The sequence below is a fragment of the Pongo pygmaeus genome, chromosome 20 (genome assembly GCF_028885625.2).
Source record: "Pongo pygmaeus isolate AG05252 chromosome 20, NHGRI_mPonPyg2-v2.0_pri, whole genome shotgun sequence".
Taxonomy (NCBI): domain Eukaryota; kingdom Metazoa; phylum Chordata; class Mammalia; order Primates; family Hominidae; genus Pongo; species Pongo pygmaeus.
In genome coordinates, this window is record NC_072393.2 from 63,228,309 (window position 1) to 63,244,685 (window position 16,377).

The 16,377-nt window shown below is 43.3% G+C and overlaps 1 protein-coding gene and 1 long non-coding RNA gene across 3 annotated transcripts in view; one reads left to right on the top strand and one right to left on the bottom strand.

The window, feature by feature from the left end:
* The window catches only part of ZNF835 (zinc finger protein 835), a 106,299-nt gene that overhangs the window by 33,297 nt on the left and 56,625 nt on the right, over positions 1 to 16,377 (bottom strand). The gene's annotated exons all lie outside the window — the stretch shown is intronic.
* The window catches only part of LOC129019708 (uncharacterized), a 111,280-nt gene that overhangs the window by 23,872 nt on the left and 71,031 nt on the right, over positions 1 to 16,377 (top strand). The window lies entirely within an intron of this gene.

A 16,377-nucleotide genomic window follows, 5' to 3' on the forward strand; every position in this document is an offset into this window, starting at 1 on the left:
CATGTGCGCAAAGGAATCTGTATCATGAATAAGTTCAAGGAAAGGTACTGTGGCTGGATGTGCACGTAGACTAGATTTATGTTTCTCTTTACCCAAACATCTCAGTGTAGCAAAGAGTAACAGAGTAGTATTGCTGCCAGCATATCTCGCCTCCAGCCACAGGGTGGTTTTCTCCTATCTCAGAATAGAACGAATGGGAACGGTTGGCTTTACACCCAGACATTCCATTCCCAGGGACGAGCAGGAGACAGAAGCCTTCCTCTTATCTCAACTGCAAAGAGGCCTCCCTCTTTCACTCCTCCTCAGCACAGACTCTTTTCGAATGTCAGGCTGGGGGATGGTAAGGTCTTTCCTTTCCCACGAGGCCATATCTCAGGCTGTCTCAGTAGGGGGAAACCTTGGACAATACCCAGGCTTTCTTGGGCAGAGGTCCCTGCGGCTTTCCGCAGTGCATTGTGTCCCTGGTTAATCGAGAATGGAGAATGGCGATGACTTTTACCAGGCATACTGCCTGCAAACAAATTGTTAACAAGGCGCATCCTGCACAGCCCTAAATCCATTAAACCTTGATTCAATACAGCACATGTTTCTATGAGCACAGGGTTGGGGCTAAAGTTACAGGTTAACAGCATCTATCTCAAAGTAGAAACAATTTTTCTTGGTACAGATCAAAATGGAGTTTCTTATGTCTTCCTTTTCTACATAGACACAGTAACAATCTGATCTTTCTTTTCCCTACAGAAAATAATATGGAGATGACAGTGTCTTGTACAACTGTGTGATGGCTTGTCTCTCCATGTCTGTGTGATTGTGTGTCCTTGAGTGTGTTGGATTGAGTGTCCTTCTGTGTGTGTGTGTCTGTGTTTCTCTCTGACTCTGTGCAGTTGAGGGCGTGTGGTCTCTCACGTATGATTGGATGTGACTGCGTATCTCCACGTGTGATTATGAGTCAGGCTTCATCTGAAAGTTTGTATCTCATCCTGGATGAGCCAAAGGAATGTGTGTGTTCAGGTTTGCTGTGTGTCTGTGTCTGTTTGACCATGGGCTGTTGTGTGTGCATCTTAGTCAGCTGTGTTACATCATGCGCCGTTGTGTGTGACTCTCTCTAGGACAGCCCGGGTGTGACTGTGATCATAGAGGGGATGAAGCCCCATGTGTGTGGGTTTGTGACTGTGAGTGTGTGCTCCAGTCAGGAGGGTTTTGAGTGCTTACCTGAGTGTGTGGGAAGGTTGTGGATTAATTTGCTATGGCTGCTGTAACAAAACACCACAGACTGGGTGGCCTGGGTAGACTGGGTGGCTTAACCTAATACTAACAGAAGCTTATTTTCTCCCTGTCCTGGAGTCTGGAGCCCAAGATCAAGGTGTTGAAGGAGGCTGTGTTCAGGAGGCCTCTCTCCTTGGCTTCTTGGCGGCCGTATTCTCTTGGCGTCCACACTAGGTCTTTTTTTTTGTATGCATCCCTGGTGTCACTGTGTGTGTCTAACTCCCTCCTCTATAAGGATGCCAGTCAAATGGGAGTAGGGCCAGTCCAAAAGCCTCATTTAATCCCCTCTTAAAGGCCTCGACTCCAGATAGTCACATCCTGAGGTTCTGGAGTTTAGGGAATCACCAAATAAGTTTTCAGGAGAAAACAGTGAGCCCATAACAGTGTGTTTGTGTGTGGATGTGTGTTCATGGGAGATGCTGTGAAGGCTGCCATTGCATCCACATGACTGTGTGTGAAACAGTGATTCATGCAATTATGAAACCCATGTTGTGTGAGTTCCACAAGACCCAGACACCTTTCATCCACTAAATGTGCATGTGTGTATGTGTGAGTCCCACAAGACCCAGGCACCTTTCATCCACTAAATGTGTGTGTGTGTGTGAGTCCCACAAGACCCAGGCACCTTTCATCCACTAAATGTGCGCGCGTGTGTGTGTGTGTGTGTGTGAGTCCCACAAAACTCAGGCACCTTTCATCCACTAAATGTACGTGTGTGTGTGTGTGTATAGGTCCCACAAGACCCAGGCACCTTTCATCCACTAAATGTGTGTGTGTGTGTGTGTGTGTGTGTGTGTGTAAGTCCCACAAGACCCAGGCACCTTTCATCCACTAAATGTGTGTGTGTGTGTGTGTGTGTGTATGAGTTCCACAAGACCCAGGCAACTTTCATTCACTAAATTTGCGTGTGTGTGTGTGTGTGTGTGTGTGTGTGTGTGAGTTCCACAAGACCCAGACACCTTTCATTTTCTGTGTGTGTGTGTGATTGAAGGAGATACTATTTGTGGATAAATAAATTGAAACCTCAGGCCACTTTCCTATCTTATATCAACCTTATTAGAATCCTGCCCACCCCAAATGCGCAATTCCAAAGGTAGAGCAAGATAGGTCCTAGGATCCGTCTGGGAAGTGCCCAGGACGCCCTTCCTAGGATGCTTGGAGACAGGATTGGAGCAGGTGATGGAGGCATGGGCTCAGGGCCAGGCATTCTGGAGACCTCTCCTCTCTGAGCCCAGTGTTGTCTGTAAAATGCAGACACTCCTAGGACCTCGCTCACAGCCAGGAGTGTGGGAGATGGCCATGCATATTGTACTCTGCACTTTGGCTCCTGTTCAACAGGATACGTGGGATGTGAAACCCAGCCTGCACTCTCTCCACAGCTGTGTCCATGCCAGGGCCAGAATTCCCACTGGAGTACGACATTGGTCCATCCAAAGTCCCAGAGCCTACCACGGCCATGTGCACCATTGCCACTTGGGGAAAAAATCTTCTTAAACAGATAAACAAACATGTGCAAATGCACATATTTTAGAGTATCATCTTATTTTTAAGCCTGGGCAACATAGTGAGACCCCTTTTCTACAAAAAACAATTAGCTCGGCGTGGTGCTACAAGCCTGTAGTCCCAACTACTCGGGGACTGAGGTGGGAGGATCGCTTGAGCCTGGGAGGTCGAGGCTGCAGTAAGCCGAGGTCGTGCCACTGTACTCCAGCCTGGGCAACAGAGTGAGACCCTGTGTAAAAAGAAGAAACAGGACAAAACAAAAACCAAAAAGCAAATCTTAACTTTAGTCCGCTAATTTGAAGGAACACCTATGAAATCATCATTGCTGTCACTAGATGGCACTCTTGCACCATGAAAAAAATAGGCTCTAATTTACTATTATTTTTTTACTTTTCAATTTTCAATTGTGGCAAAATACATATTACACAAAATTTACCATCTTAAGCATTTTGTGACTAATATATGAAAGATATATTACTAATATCATAAGCCTGTGATATGTGCCTTTTTTATTTTTTTAAACTATGGTATTTATCATTTTAAATATAGTCATGAATCGACAACAGGGATACATTCTGAGAATTTTGTGGTTAGGCAATTTTGACGTTATGTGAACATCTTAGAGTGAACTTACAAACACCTAGACGGTGCAGCCTACTCCACACCTAGGCTCTGTGGTATAGTCTGCTGCTCCTAGGACACAAACCTGCGTGGCATGTTGCTGTACTAAATATTGTAGGTACCTGGAACACAGTGGTGTTTGTGTATCTAAACATAGAAAAGGTACAGTACAAATTTGGTGCTATGATCTTATGGGACCACTGTAATATATGAGACCTATCATTGACTGAAATGTTACTATGCACCTCGTGACTGTATTTTTTTTTTTTTTTTTTTTTTGAGACGGAGTCTTGCTCTGTCACCCAGGCTGGAGTGCAGTGGTGCCATATCAGCTCACTGCAAGCTCTGCCTCCCGGGTTCACGCCATTCTTCTGCTTCAGCCTCCGGAGTAGCTGGGACTACAGGCGCCCGCCACCACGCCCGGCTAATTTTTTGTGTTTTAGTAGAGACGGGGTTTCACCATTTCGGCCAGGATGGTCTCGATCTCCTGACCTTGTGATCCACCATTCTTGGCCTCCCAAAGTGCTGGGATTACAGGCGTGAGCCGCCGCACCAGCCATGACTGTATTTTGAGTGTACATCACTATTAAGTACATTCACTTGTTCTGCCACAATCTGCACCATTCCTCTTCAGAGCGCCTTTCATCTTGGAAATCAAGAACTCTGTGCCTATTAAGCAATAACTCTCCATTTCTCCTCCTTCCAGCCTCTGGAAACCACCCTTTTTATTTTCCATTCAGGAATTCTGACTCTTCTAAGTACCTCGTGTACCTGGAATCATACAGTATTTTGTCCAGTTGTGATGGGCTTATTTCAATGAACATTGTTCCTCAAAGTTCATCCAAGTCATAGCATGGGTCAGAATTTCCTTTCTTTTTAGGCCCGAATAATATGCCATTGTCTGTATAGACCCCATCTTGCTTATCCATTCACCAATCGAGGGAGACTTGAGTTGCTTCCACTTCGACTATTATAAATAACGCTGCTATGCACGCGGGTGCACAAACATCTCTTTGAGTCCCTGCTTTCAAAACTTGTGGGTAAGATTCAGAGGTAAATTGCTGGTTCATGGGTAATTTTATTTATGTTTTTTCAGAACAGTCGGATGGTTTCCCATCACATCTGCATCACATCACAATCGCACCAACGGTGTAGGTGTTTCAACCTCTCCAAATCCTGTTAGTGGTTGTTATATTCTGTTTAACAGATAGTGACCATGGAAATGGCAGTGAGGTAGTTCCTTATTTCGTTGCCAGGAAAAATATTGCTTTCATTTTTAATACTTATTACTTAATCATGGTATGTGTCTTTGGTTATACCATGGCAATGGCTACTGAAGAGTATCCTGACACATGGATGGGGGTCAAGTCCTGACCTCTGGGGTGCTTTATTGTTAGGGCTGTTTTTAGAGTTGGCAGCAGTTGGATGAATAATGGAATATGATGAGGTGGAAGTTGTAATTGATTTTTTTTTTTTTTGAGACAGAGTCTTTATCTGTCACCCAAGCTGGAGTGCAGTGGCATGATCTCAGCTTACTGCAATCTCTGCCTCCCAGGTTCAAGCGATTCTCCTGCCTCAGCCTCCCGAGTAGCTGGGACTCCAGGCGCCTGCCACCAAGCCCGGCTAATTTTTGTATTTTTAGTAGAGATGGGGTTTCACCATGTTTGCCAGGCTGGTCTTGAACTCCTGACTTCAGGTGATCCACCTGCCTCGGCCTCCCAAAGTGCTGGGATTACAGGTGTGAGCCACCTCACCTGCACAGTTGGTTTCTATGTTATGGTAAGATTCTATAGGTGAGGCAGCCTTGTATAGTTATGGATGCTGATTGGTGGTGGTTGCTGGTTGATCTGTGTTTGTTAGCATTTATCTTGCGATCGAGCGTACTCGGGGGAACAGGTTAGATAACTAAAAATAGAGTTAGAAAAGACGGGATAAAGAAAGAGAAGAAGTAGAGTTTAATTAGGCCTTTTTGGGTGGGTATGAAAGTGGAGGCTGAAGTTTGGATTTGGACAATGTTTTTTGGTATTGATTTCTCTAGTCAGATTAGTCTAGTAGAAGAGATGCTAAACATTGACTTGTGTCTAGATTTGTGTGCGGGGTTTTGTGGTGTGCTGTGACTGGATAAAAACCTAGTATAGGCCGGGTGAGGTGGCTCATGCCTGTAATCCTAGCACTTTGGGAGGCCGAGGAGGGCGGATCACCTGAGGTCAGGAGTTTGAGAATCAGCCTGACCAACATGGAGAAACCCCATTTCTACTAAAAATACAAAAATTAGCCACACGTGGTGGTGCACGCCTGTAATCCCAGCTACTTGGGGAGGCTGAGGCAGGAGAATTGCATGAACCCGGGAGGCAGAGATTGCCATGAGCCGAGATTGCGCCACTACACTCCAGCCTCGGTGACATAGCGAGACTCCGTCTCAAAAACAAAAAACAAACAAACAAACAACAACAACAACAAAAACCTAGTGTATTTGAGAACTTGAATGTTTGTGATGGGTATTCAAGTTTAAAGTCATTGGTTATGAGATTAAGATCGTTGCTGCCCAGAAGCCCATTGGGTACTGCACAGCTTCTCAAACCTTGGACACAGACTGGCCCATGCCACCCTCACTCCTCATCCATGTTGATTTCAGGTGGTGATTGCTGTTCTTCATGGTGACCACTGACACTCCAGCACCACAAAGATGTCAGCAAAGGAAATGTAGAAGGATCTAAGGTGGAGACTGTGAACCCCTGGAGCCTTTAGTTCATGTGGTGTCAGGAGATATTGAATATTGCCGTTCTTCCCTTAAATTTCAAGCATAGAGATAACTCTGCAGACACTTGAAGCTGTGAGGATGGAGCAGAAGGGATGCTGTACATGTTCAATGGAGGGGGAGAGAATGGAGGAGCTAATCTGGTTGCCAGGCAATGCTCAGTGTCCTTGGAGATGACTCATGGTGGAATTAGAATGAGAACAGGCAGTGGGGGAAGGACTGTTCTGCACCAGCAAAATGCAGCTGTAGAGGCTAATAAACTGTGCGGAAGTCCCACAGTCTTCCAAATGGATAATCTCTCATTTGTATATTCAGATAATCTCCATTTATATTTTCAGGTCTCTTCTTTGTATATCTCTCAGACCACTAGTTCTCAAAATATTGTTCAAAACCTCATGGCAGAATCAAGATCCTTTCAAAAGGCACACAATTCCAAACTATTTTCCTAGGAACATTAAGATTTTATTTGCCTTTTCTCTTCTTAGCTTTTTCTGCAAGATATAATGTTCCAGGTGTTTGAATTCAGAAGATGATTGGAGGGGATTAAAGCGAGTCGTAAAATGTTAGACGAGGCTGGGTGCGGTGGCTCACGCCTGTAATCCCAGCACTTTGGGAGGCTGAGGCAGACAGATCACCTGAGGTCAGGAGTTCAAGACCAGCCTGGTTAACATGGTGAAACCCTGTCTCTACAAAAATACAAAAAATACAACGATAGCCAGGCATGATAGTGGGTGCCTGTAATTCCAGCTACTCGGGAGGCTGAGGCAAGAGAGTCACTTGAACCTGGGAGATGGAGGAACGGAGATGGCGCCACTGCATTCCAGCCTGGGCGACGGAGCGAAAAAAAAAAAAAAAAAAAGAATCCCACAGCCCCATTGACGGTGACCTGTCCATGGTGCTGAAGAACTCATTGGGTCTATGAACTCATACACTGGTAAGGGAGGTAGTTGATGCCTACTGACTTATGCAATGGCGACTTCAAAATATATTTCTAAAATAAATTGAAACCAAGATTCCTTGTTTGATTACCAAGAAAAGAAGACCCCAATTGGGTCATGTTCTGCCCACATCTTCACGTAAAGACTGATTATGCATTTATCTCATCACTCAGCATTAGGGTAGTAAGTGCCATGTGTTAGCCTCCTCCTGTTGGGATCTGAGGGTCACAAATTATCTTTTCAGTGACAGCTGTTTTCTGATTGACTGGCATCACCTTACTTCATATTTTCTATGAAGGCACCATCTTTTACATCAACGTGGAGGTGAAAGTTTCCTGAGCGACTGTTTGATAGCGCATCTCCCTGTGTCTCTGTGATTGTGTGTCCTTGACTGTGTTAACTGTGTGTCCCTCTGTGAGTGTGTGTTACCTTGTTTGTGGTTGTATTTCTCTATGATTCTGTGTGGTTGAGAATGTCTTGTCTTGAACGGATGATTGGATATAATTTTGTGTGTGTGTGTGTGTGTGTGTGTGTGTGTGTCTGTATTTGTATTTGAGTCCAAATAAGCCTGCAGCACATTGTGTGTTTGTGTCTTTCTGTGTGAATGTGTCTATGTTTGATCAGGAAATGCTGGTGATTCTTCATCTTGGGTGGTTGTGTTTTATCGTCTGTCATTTTGTGTGACTCTAAGAACTGTCCACATGTGATTGTGCTTGCATGAGGGATGAAGCTCCCTGTGTGTGATTTAGTCACGGAGTTCGTGCACTGGTTAGGTAAGTTTGCATCTTGAGTGTGTGTGAAAGTGTATATACTAATTTGTTAGGGCTGCCAAAACAAAACGCCACATCCCGGGCAGCTTAAACAACAGACATGTATCTATTTACCTCTCTGGAGGCTGAATTTTGAGATTAAGATGTCAGCAGGGCTGGTTTCTCTTGAGGCTGCCTCTGTGGATTGTGACCAGTGCTTTCTTGCTGTCTCTAACAGTCTTTCCTGTGTGTGTCCATCTCTGATGTCTCTTTGTGTCCATATTGCTGCTTCTATAAGAAGAAATTGGATTAGAGCCCACCCTAAGGACCTCATTTAACTTAATCATCTCTTTAAAAACCATATCACCAAATACAGCCACAGTATGAGGTACTGTGTTTGGGAAGAGGAGGCAGTATTCAGATCATAACTGTGTTTGCATGTGGATGTGTGCATGCTTAAGAAGTGGTTTGAAGACCATTTATTCTGCATGGCCTTGCATGAAAACATGTGATTCATACTATTACAATCTCCTGCATATAAGCCAAGCTAGCTCAGTGTGTGTGTGTGTGTGTGTGTGTGTGTGTGTGTGTGTGTGTATGTATGTGTCTGTGACTTTATTGGAGTTTTGGAGAATGCTTCAGGGACATACAAATTGGGTTCTATTTCCACTCTCCCTGCCTTATACCTACCTCACTAGGACCCTGCACACTTCAAAAACCCCATCCAGAGGCTGAGGAAGTTTCATACCTGGAATCTCTTCTCTGGGAAGTGCCCAGAATACCTCTCCTTAGATGCTCAGAGACAAGATGGGAGCAAGTGATGGAGGCATAGGTCCAGGGCCAGACAGCCTGGAGACCTCCCCTCTGAGCCCAGCATCCTCAACTGTAAAATGCAGACACTCCTAGGACCTTACTCACAGCCAGGGCTACTGGGGATGGCGGGATGGCTGTGCATATTGTAGACTGCACTGAGGCTCTGATCCAAGGAGATGACCTGGATGTGAACTCCAGCCTGTATTCTCTCCATAAACTGTGTCCAAGCCGGGACTTCAGGCTTCCTACCATAGCATAGCATTGATCTCTCCAAAGCCAGGAAGCCTACCATGCCCGTGTGTGCAGTTATTGTCATTTTGGGGAAAAACCTTATTAAACAGAAAAGCAGACTTATAAAAACATACCCTTAGCCGGGCATGGTGGTGTATGCTTGTAATCCCAGCTATTTGGGAGGCTGAGGCAGGAGAATTGCTTGAACCCAGGAGGCGGAGGTTGTGGTGAGCCGAGATTGTGCCATTGCACTCCAGCCTGGGCAACAAGAGCAAAACTCCATCTCAAACAAACAAACAAAAACAAAAAAAAAAACCCATTTTGGCCAGGCACAGTAGCTCACACCTGTAATCCCAGCACTTTGGGAGGCTGAGGTGGGTGGATTACCTGAGGTTGGGAGTTGGAGACCAGCCTGGCCAACATGGTGAAACCCCCTTTCTACTAAAAATACAAAGATTAACAGGTGTGGTGGCACACACCTGTAATCCCAGCTACTTGGGAGACTGAGGCAGGAGAATCGCTTGAACCCAGGAGGCGGAGGTTGCAGTGAGCTGAGATCGCGCCACTGCACTCCAGCCCGGGCAACAGAGTGAGACTGTCTCAAAACAAAAAACAGAAAACAAAAACCAAAATAAAAAAATACCATCTTAATAGTATCTTTTTGTTTCCTCCTTTCTTCCCATTCGAAGGAATGTCTGGGAAATTTTCAAATGCCTTTGCTTACGCTAGATGGCAATCTGGCATCATGGTAAAATGGGCTTTTATTTAAATTTTTTATTTTTACTTTTCAATTTTTAATTGTAGCAAAATATATATTACACAAATAAGCCATCTTAAGCATTTTGTTACTAATATGTTAATAATATGTTACCCATAGAATAAGCTTATTATTTTAGTTTTTTTTATATTCTTAAACCGCGATAAAATAGTACAATTGAATATTCACCTTTTTACCTAGAGTCAGGACTCACTTAAGGGCAGAGATATGTTCTGAGGATTGTGTTTTTAGGTGGTATTGTCATTGTGTGAACATCCTAGAGTGTGCTTACACAAACCTTGGTGGTAGAGCCTGTTGCTCCTAAGCTACAAACCTTTTCAAGATGCTACTGTACTGAATTCCGTGGGGGACTTTAACACAATGGTAAACATTTGTGTAACTGAACATGTCTAAACATAGAAAAGATACAGTAAAAATTTGCTGCTAAAATCTTATGAGACCACTGTCCTGTATATAATACAATGTCATTGACCAAAATGTTGGTATGTGGCTCATAACTGTATATATATATAATATATATATTATATATATAAAATATATATAATCTATATAATATATAAAAATATATATTATATATAATGTATATAATATATATAATCTATATAATATATAAAAATATATATAATATATAATGTATATAATATATATAATATATATAATATATAATATATAATATATATAATATATAATATATATTATATATAATATATATAAAATATATGTTATATATAATATATATAAATATATATAATATATATAAAATATATATAATATATATAAAATATATATAATATATATATATACTTTTTGGAGACAGAGTCTCGCTCTATCCCCCAGGATGGAATGCAGTGGTGCGATCTTGGCTCACTGCAGCCTCTGCTTCCTGGGTTCAAGTGATTCTCATGCCTCAGCCTCCCGAGTAGCTGGGATTACAGGCGCACCACCACACCTGGCTAATTTTTGTATTTTTCATAGAGATGGGGTTTCGCCATGATGGCCAGGCTGGTCTCGAACTCCTGACCTCAGGTGATCCACCTGCCTTGGCCACCCAAAGTGCTGGCATTACAGTAGTGAGGCACCGCACTCAGCATATATATATATATATATATATATATATATATAGTTTGTTTTTGTTTGTTTGTTTTTGAGACAGAGTCTTGCTCTGTCACCCAGGCTGGAGTGCAGTGGCATGATCTTGGCTCACTGCAACCTCTGCCTCCTGGGTTCAAGCCATTCTCCTGCCTCAGCCTCCTGAGTAGCTGGAACTACAGCATAACTATATTTTTAAGTGTAAAGTTCAGCAATTAAGTACATTTACTTGTTGTATCCTAATCTGTCCCACACATCTTCAGAAATCCTTTAGTCTGGGAAAACCATGACTCTGTACCCATTAAGGAATAACTCTCCACTTCCCTTTTCCAGCCCCTGGCAATCACGATTTTATTTTCTATTTCTATGAATTTGACTCTTCTAAGTACCTCATATACCTAGAATCATATATTATTTGTCCTTTTGGTGTGGATTTATTTCGGTTGACAGCATTCTTCAGGGTTCATCCAGATTGTAGCACCTGTCAGGATTTCCTTTACTTTTGTTCAATTTTTATTTTGGAATCATGGGATACATGTGCAGGTTTGTTGCAAAGGCATACTGCCTGATGCTGAGGTTTAGGATATGACCGAACCCATCACTCAGGTAGTGGGCATGGTACCTGATAGGTAGTTTTTCAACCCGTGTCCTTCTTCCTCTCTCCCTTCTTTGGTTGTCCACAGTGCCTGTTGTTTCCATTTTTATGTCCATATACACCCAATATTTAGCTCCTGCTTATAAGTGAGAACATGTGGTATTTAGTTTTCTGTTTTGAGGTAATTTTCTTAAGAAAATGGTCTCCAGCTGCATCCATGTCTCTGCAAAAGACATGGTTTCATTCCTTTTTTTTTTTTTGAGATGGAGTTTCGCTCTTGTTGCCTAGGCTGCAGTGCAACGGCACTATCTTGGCTCACTGCAACCTCCACCTCCTGGGTTCAAGTGATTCTCCTGCCTCAGCCTCCCAAGTAGCTGGGATTACAGGTGCATGCCACCATGCCAGGCTAATTTTGTATTTTTAGTAAGAGATGGGGCTTCTTCATGTTGATCAGGCTGGTCTCGAACTCCTGACCCCATGTGATCTGCCCACCTTGGCCTCCCAAAGTGCTGGGATTACAGGCATGAGCCACTGTGCCTGGCTGCTTTTATTCCTTTTTATGGCTGCATAGTATTCCACAGTGTACGTGTGCAACACTTTCTTTATCCAATCCACTGTTGATGGGTACATAGGTTCATTCCATGTCTTTGTTGTTGTGAATAGAATGATAATGAGCATACAGGTGCATGTGTCTGTTTAGCAGAATGATTCATTTTCCTTTGGGCATAAACCCAGTAATAGGATTGCTGGGTTGAATGGCAGTTCAACTTTTAGTTCTTTGAGAAATCTGCAAACTGCTCTCCACAGTGGCTGGACTAATTTACACTAATTTGCATTTCCACCAAGAGTATGTAAGCGTCCCCCTTTCTCTACAGCATTGCCAATATGTTATTTTTTTGACTTTTTAACCAAAACTTGGTTAACGAGCAACTTGGGTTGCTTCCACTTTTTTTTTTTTTGAGATGGAGTCTCTCTCTGTCGCCCAGGCTGCAGTGCAGTGGCGCGATCTCGGCTCACTGCAAGCTCCGCCTCCCGGGTTCACGCCATTCTCCTGCCTCAGCCTCCTGAGTAGCTGGGAGTATAGGCGCCCGCCACCACGCCCAGCTAATTTTTTGTATTTTTAGTAGAGACGGGGTTTCACACCGTGTTAGCCAGGATGGTCTCGATCTCCTGACTTCGTGATCTGCCCGCCTTGGCCTCCCAAAGTGCTGGGATGCTTCCACTTTTGACTCTCATGAATAATGCTGCTATGCCCATGGGTGTACAAATATCTCTTTAATTTTCTGCTTCCAATACTTCTGGGTAATATCCAGAGGTAGAAAGGTAATTTTATTTTTATTATTTTCAGAACCGTTGTAATTTTTTTTTTCACAGAATCTGCATCTCATCACAATTGCACCGAGAATGCAGATGTGCCAACTTCTCCAAGCCCTGTGGGTGGTTGTTATCTTCTCTCTTATGGATAGTGGCCATGGAAATGGGAATGAAGTGGTTCATTATCTCTTTGCCAAAGAAAAAATATTTCTTTCACTTTTCAATAATAATTACTTAATAATGGGATGTGTTTGTCTGTTGGTTCCTGCACAACTTCTCAAATGTCGGAATCAGACTAGACTGTGTCACCCTGATGTCCTCATCCTCATTGATTTTCATGTGGTTATTGTTTTTTTCGTAGATACCACTGATAACCCAGCATCACAAAGATATGATGACTACCAAAAAAAAAATTTTAAAAATGAGAGAACCAATGTAGAAACCCTGAATCCCTGCAGCTTATACTTAATGTGGTGTCAGAAGATATGGAATATTGCCATACTTCCCTTAAAACTCAAGTGTAGGGTTACCTCTTCAGACAGATGTGGCTGTAAGGATATAATAGCAGGAATGCAATGCGTGTTCGTTGGATCAGGGAGAGAATGGAGAAGGTGACCTGGTTGCTGAGCAACCCTCAGTATCCTTGGAGATGAGTCACCATGGAAACAGCAATAACTCCTCATTTCCTTTTTTCCGGCCCCTGGCAACCACCATTTTATTTTCCATTTCTATGAATTTGACTCTTCTAAGTACCTCTTGTACCAATAATCAGGTACCTAAGTACCTCATATACCTGGACAGTTGGGGGACGGCGGGGAAGCAGTTCCTCCTCAGCCAAGGGAGCAGTGGAGACTAGGGAGAGTAATTGGATGTTCCACAGTTTCTTTCATGGACAACCTCTGGTTTACTCAAATGATCTCCATTTATAATCTCCTCTGTATCATTTGTATATCTCTTAGACCACTTTTTCCCAAAAATGTAGTTCCAGGACTCCGGGGGGAAATCAAGATTTGGAATCCACAATTCCAAATAATTGTCTTAAACATATGAAGAGTTTATTTGCATTTTCCCTCATTTTCTCTGGATGACATGATATTGCACATGTTTGATTTAAGTAGACAATTTGATCATAGCCATCTAGTGGTAAGGAAAACATTAAATTATATTTGCAAAAATGAAAAGCAACACCACCTTTATTGCAAAGTTTGTTTGGAAAATGCAAGCGTACATTTTTCCTTTGTGCTTCGTTTCACTGTGCTTCACAGATACCGAGTATTTTTGAATGGAAGGTTTGTGCAAGTCCGCACTGGCAAGTCTGAGAGTGCCATTTTCCCAAAGTATGTGCACACATCATGCCTCAGTATCACATTTCAGTAACTCTCATAACAGTTCGGACATGTTTATTATTATCATGTATGTTATGGTGATCTGAGGTCAGTGATCTTTCATGTTACTGCTGTAATTATTTTGGGGCATCACAATCCACATGCATATGAGACGGGGAATCTAAACAATACATATGGCCGGGTGCAGTGGCTCACACCTGTAATCCCAGCACTTTGGGAGGCTGAGGCGGGCAGATCACATGATGTCAGGAGTTCGAGACCAGCCTGGTCAACAAGGTGAAACCCTGTCTCTATTAAAAAAGCAAAACTTAGCCAGGTGTGGTGGCGTAGGCCTGTAATCCCAGCTACTCGGGAAGCTGAGGTGTGAGAATCGCTTGAACCCAGGAGGCAGAGGCTGCAGTGAGCCGAGATCACACCACTGCACTCCAGCCTGGGCAAAAGAGCGAGATTTTGTTTAAAACAACAACAACAACACAACAACAGCAACAACCATGTGTTTGTTTTGACTGCTCCACTAAATACACTAATTGTTCATTCCCCCATTTCCCCATGTCCGAGCTTCCGTATTTTGTGAGACACAACAGTATTGAAATTCTTCCAAATCATAACCCTACAATAATGCTAAAGTGTTCAAGTGAAAGGAAGAGTTGCTGGTCTCTCACTTTTAATAACAAGCTAGAAATAAGTATGCTTAGTGAGGAAGGCAGGTAAGAAGCCGAGACAGGGTGAAAGCTAGTTTTCTTGCACCAGTTATACAAGTTGTGAGTGCAAAGGAAAAGTTCTGGACTGAAAATAAAGAGCTACTCCAGGGAACATACAAACGATAAGAAAGGGAAATACCCTTGTTGCTGAGTCAGGAAAGTTTGAGCCATCTATGAGGATAGAAAATCAAACCAGCCGGAAAATTGCCTTAAGCCATAGCCTAATACACAGTGAGGTCCTAACTCTCCTTAATTCTATGAAGGCTGAGAGAGGTAAGGAAGCTGTCGAAGAAATGTTGGAAGCTAGCAGAGGTTGATTCATGAGCTTTAGAGGAAGAAGCCATCTTCATAACATGAAAGTGAAAGGTTGGCCGGGCGCAGTGGCTCATGCCTGTAATCCCAGCACTTTGGGAGGCTGGGGCAGACAGATTGCCTGAGCTCAGGAGTTTGAGACCAGCCTGGGCAACATGGTGAAACCCGTCTCTACTAAAAATATAAAAAAAAATTAGCTGGGCATGGTGGCACATGCCTGTAGTCACAGCTACGTGGGAGGCTGAGGCAGGAGAATTGCTTGAACCTGGGAGGCGGAGGTTGCAGTGAGTCAAGACCACACCATTGCACTTCAGCCTGGGCAACAGAGTGAGACTCTGTCTCAAAAAAAAAAAAAAAAAAAATAGAGTGAAAGGTGAAGCTGCAAGTGCTAGTGTGGAAGCTGCAGCAAGTCATCCAGCAGATCTAGTGAAGGTCCTTAGTGAGTACATCAAACAACAGATTTTCAATGTAGACAACACAGCCTTTGATTGGAAAAAGATGTCATCTAGGACTTTCATAGCTAGAGAGAAGTCAGTGCCTGGCTTCAAAGCTTCAAAGAACAGGCCGACTCTCTTCTTAGGAACTAATGCAGCTGGTGATGTTCAGTTGAATCCAATGCTTTTTTTTTTTTTAACTATTCCAAAAGTCCTAGGACTCTTTATTTATTTATTCATTTATTTTTTTGTGAGGTAGAGTCACTCTGTTGCCCAGGCTGGAGTGCAGTGGCACAATCTTGCCTCACTGCAACCTCCACCTCCCGAGTTCAAGTGATTTTCCTGCCTCACCCTCCCGAGTAGCTGGGATTACAGGTTGCACCACCATGCCTGGATAAGTTTTGTATTTTTAGTAGAGACGGGGTTGTGCCTTGTTGGCCAGACTGGTCTCAAACTCCCGACCGCAAGCGATTTGCTGGTCTTGGCCTCCCAAAGTGCTGGGATTACAGGCGTGAGCCATCATGCATGGCCTAAAAATTCTAGGACTCTTCAGGATTGTGCAAAACCTACTCTACCTGTGCTCTGTAAATGGAACAAGGAGGTCAAAATATCAACATCAATAGGAGTTTGAAAGAAGTTGATTCCAACTCCTATTTGATGGCTTTGTGGGGTTCAAGAGTTCAACGGAGGAAGTCACTGCAGATGTGGTAGAAAGAGCAAGAAAACTGGAATTAGAAGTAGAGCCTAAAGATATGACTGAATTCTGTAATCTCATAAGAAAGTTTTAGCAGATGAGGAGTTGCTTTTTTTTTTTTTTTTTTTGAGACAGAGTCTCACTCTCGCTCTGTCGCCCAGGCTGGAGTGCAGTGACGCGATCTCAGCTCACTGCAACCTCCACCTCCTGGGTTCAAGCGATTCTTCTGCCTCAG